The 4,247-nt window shown below is 38.2% G+C and overlaps 1 long non-coding RNA gene across 1 annotated transcript; it reads left to right on the top strand.

Annotated features, from left to right (window-relative positions):
• The first annotated feature begins 393 nt into the window (after nt 1–393).
• LOC143984246 (uncharacterized) lies at nt 394–3,864 on the top strand. The gene is made up of 2 exons (XR_013274742.1): nt 394–725; nt 3,290–3,864. It is a non-coding gene; the product is annotated as an uncharacterized LOC143984246 (long non-coding RNA).
• Nucleotides 3,865–4,247: the final 383 nt, after the last annotated feature.

Here is a 4,247-nt window from a genome sequence, read left to right as displayed (position 1 = left end):
TACTTATATACTGTATCTAAAAAAAAATTCAGTAGGACGTTTTGATGCATGTTTTCACTTTTTTTTTATCACTATTGTTGCCACAAATCCTTTATTGACTTTTATTGCTGCATTTTTTTTCTTATTTTACTTGTATATTTAGCGCAGCAACTTTTTAAATCATATTCCGTAAAGGATAGCATGTATCTATAGCCGCCTTACTTTTTAGCATGTACGTTGAATTAATTGATTCGCTGATTCTTATGTTGCCTTAAGGAAATTTACTAATTACATATCACTTTCAATGGGCACTTAAATATAAAGTTTGTGGCCTTCAAATATAAAGTTTGTGGCCTTTAGGTTGATCGATGAAAGTTCTGCTAAATGTATGGTTTTTCGATGTTCCTAGACATCTCATCTAAAAGTCTATTCACAAAAAACTGAAGCTGGTTTGATGTCATCAAAAACAACATTGGGATGTCTTTGTTTCCTGAAATCTCCACTTTGAATGAAGCAGTTGCTGGGGAACAGTTATCCGTGCCTCCATTGCTCCAGTATATGCTAACTAATTGTGGGATGACAGGGCAATCCATTTCTACCCACATCCTACACCTACACGGACCATTCATCTCCCAGTCCCAGGAAACCTAACTAACTGCACACATTCCAGCCAAGAAATGTACTTTTCTAAGACAATGGGGACAAGTGTCTCTTGATAGTGAAAGAACACAAACAAGTGTCCTGTGGTGAGTGTATGTTTTCTGCCTTGTAATGATATATATGGATATAGGTGAGGACAAATAAAACTGTGCATGTGTAGCAAACATCCAACGTCAACTGTGCAAGTCTAACATCTGTAGAATAAAAGCTTGCATAGTGTTGTGGGTGGAGCAGCAGATGGCATTCTAAGGGGCGAGCAGTTCAACAGCTGTTGCAGAACTAAAATTGTATACATTATAGCTCTACTTCATTTGGGTTATACCTGTAATGGAAGGTGGGACTATACAGTATGTTTAATGGTCCTTTAACCTATGGGCCCATTTTGAGGTCTAATACAGCAATAGGCAGATTTATTTGTGATGATGAAGATCCATCTGTGCAAGTTCAATTAAAGTTGATGTAGATGTACACTCTATTTCAGCCTTTTTCAGCTCTTTATTATTACAATTTTAAATTTTTTTTACATACTGTTATTGGTCAATGTCCCTGGTCACCACCACACCAGTTATATGATGACGCTGTACTGCACTGGTGACAGTATGTAAAATAAATAAAACAATAAAAAAAATATATATTTTTTAATTTTCCAAAAAATTGTGACAAAAAATTACAACTTCAAAAAACGTGCTATGCCTCTTACTAAATACCTCCGACTGCCTGCTTTGTAAAAAGGCCACATCTGTACTGTCCTGGGATTGTTGGGTATTAAGAAATGAGAGAGGGTGTCAGTATGTCAGGACTGATTGATTTTTAGATAAATCCCATAGTTTGTGGACTAACTTTAACTTTCCTACAGTCAAAATAATAAACACTGATTTGGGTTATTTTCACCAAAAAATGTAGCAGAATGCAGTTTGGCCTAAATTTATGAAGAAAGAAATTATTTATTTGCAATATTTTATAACGGAATCTTTTTGAAAATTTGTGGCCTTTTTTCATTTATTTAGCAAACAATAAAAAACCCAGTGGTGATTTAATACCACCAAAAGAAAGCTCTATTTGTGTGAAAACATTTTCAAAAATGTCATTTGGGTACAGCGTTGCATGACCGCGCAATTGTCATTCATAGTGCAACAGCGCTGATCACTGAAAATTGACCTGGGCAGGAAGGGGGTAAAAGTGACCAGTATTAAAGTGGTTAATCTTCATCAGAAGTCCATGTGACAGGGTAACAATAATGCAGGAACACAACTGGGAGACACCCCATTAATAGGAAATGCCTGAACAAGGAGCTTTATGCAAGTACATTACAACCTTGGTTTGAGAGTAACTTGGTTTGAGAGCTTTTTGCAAGACAAGCAAAATTTTTAAATAAATTTTGGCTTGATATACAAGTGATGTCTTGATATAAGAGTAGCGTCATGTCACAACTGAGTATAAAATAGAAGAGAGGTGCATCTAAGTGTAGCAATAAGGTTACATTTAATGAAGGTACAACATTTAGCACCATATTGCTACACTTATGACTCGTACTCATGGTCGGACTTTCTGACGACAAAATCCGTCTGATTTTTTCCGATGGATTTTGGCCCAAACTTGTCTTGCATACACACGGTCGCACAAAGTTGGCAGAAAATCCGATCGTTCAGAACGAGATGGCGTAAACCACGTACGATGGGACTATAAACAGGCCAATAGCCAATAGCTTTCGTCTCGTAATTTATTCTGAGCATGCGTGGCACGTTGTCCGTCGGAATTGTCTACACATGATCGGAATTTAAATGATCGGATTTTGTTGTCGGAAAATTTTAGATCCAGCTCTCAAACTTTGTGTGTCGGAGATTCCGATGGAAAAATACGATAGATTTTTCGACAACACGATCCGGTCGCACATTTCCCATCGGAAAGTCTGACCTTGTGTACAGGGCATTAGAGGTGCCTCTCTTCTCTTTTATACCCTGGAACTCCTGCTGGATTTTGCTTCTAATCTCTTTGTGGAAGATGCCGTTTGTGGATGGACATTTTATGGTTACACAACCTGGTCACATTGCTACAATCTTTTTATATGGACTATAAACTAAAGGACCTAGGAATAAATGGTTGTAGAACGAATCATCTGAGTTTCCATTATTTCTTATGGGGAAATTCGCTTTGATATACAAGTGCTTTGGTTTAAAAGCATGTTTCCGGAACAAATTATGCTCACAATCCAAGGTTTTACTGTATTATTTTAATGATTGCTGTAGATCCAAATTGTTTGAAAATGACTTCGACAATTGCATTACCTTGTTAAATGTTAGATGGGCTTTTAGTGATAAGGTTTACATATACGTTATATAGGTAAACAATGTATCATGGCGCCCACACACTGCATTCCCAGACATGGTAATGGTTAACTAAGTGTGCCAGCCTTCAGAATAGAATAGCACCCACTCTCCTGATCACTCTCATCTTAACAGATGATAGCTCATCAATGGAAAGCCTGAATATACCACTAGGGGTTCATCTACAAGCCACAGTCCTCTGTACGAAATAAAAGCCCATACTTTTTGTTTTATGAAGTGTGAAACATTTGTAGGGTTTTTAGTTCTTTACTTGAGTTCTTTGAGTCATGCTGATTGACTGACACTTTTTTTTTTTACTTGTCTAGGGTCCCTGCTGCTATCCTGGTTGACAGTGATAAACCAGCCAAGGACAAGAGAGGTAGCTGAGAGGACACTCTCCTGCCACCCCCTGCGGTGTTCCAGGAGTCGGGGGTTGGCATAGGTCTGCCATGTCCTGGCTGGGGTCCAGCAGCCCTTTCCAGTATGGTTTGTGCAGCAATGCTGCCTGTGACTCACTGCCCTGAGCGGTGGCATTTGTTAATTAAGGCACGCCGCCTAGAAATGCCCATCTGTTCCCAAACCTTTAAACTTTAAGCACACTGCGTTATGAGGCAGGAGAGCTAAAGTGACCCAGCACTGTAAAATTAGGACAAGGCAGGGGTTACCTAATAATGGCCATGCGGGGCCAGAAAGTTTTAGAAGAAGTTTTTCAAAGTGTTAAATGAGAATGTCAGCAATAAAAACAAATTGCAATATGTGTGCCGATTATTTCAATACTTTTTAGAAGAGAAATTGAAAATAAGAAAATGGACTTTATAGGCACACATGTAAGATTTGCAAAAATGAAAAAGTTTTTTAATTGGATAGAGTTAAAATCATTATATATAAACACATAAAAACATTACTGTCTTTGCTTGTCTATATGACTGTAGCCTGGATGACAACATGGTTTTGTACCAAAGAATAATCACAACAGCATTGCCATCCTATGGACAGAGTCATTTTAGATGAACTTTGATGTATATATGAATCCTCCCCTTTCAAAACAACCCATTCAGTATAAAATAGAAATGAAAGCAAAACATTTGTGTATGTATATACCATTCATGCCTAATGCCGCGTACACACGACCGGACTTTTCGACAGCAAATGTCAGACGGAACGAATCTGCCGGACAATTCGATCGTGTGTGGGCTTCCAAATTCCGATCGTTTAGAACGCGGTGACGTACAACACGTACGACGGGACTAGAAAAAGGAAGTCCAACAGCCAGTAGCCAATAGC

Source organism: Lithobates pipiens, unplaced genomic scaffold, assembly GCF_037356315.1.
Source record: "Lithobates pipiens isolate NorthernLeopardFrog02 unplaced genomic scaffold, aLitPip1_a1.2 Scaffold_16, whole genome shotgun sequence".
NCBI classification, from domain to species: domain Eukaryota; kingdom Metazoa; phylum Chordata; class Amphibia; order Anura; family Ranidae; genus Lithobates; species Lithobates pipiens.
Note: the sequence above shows the minus strand (reverse complement) of the source record. Positions and strands in the feature narration are given on the sequence as shown.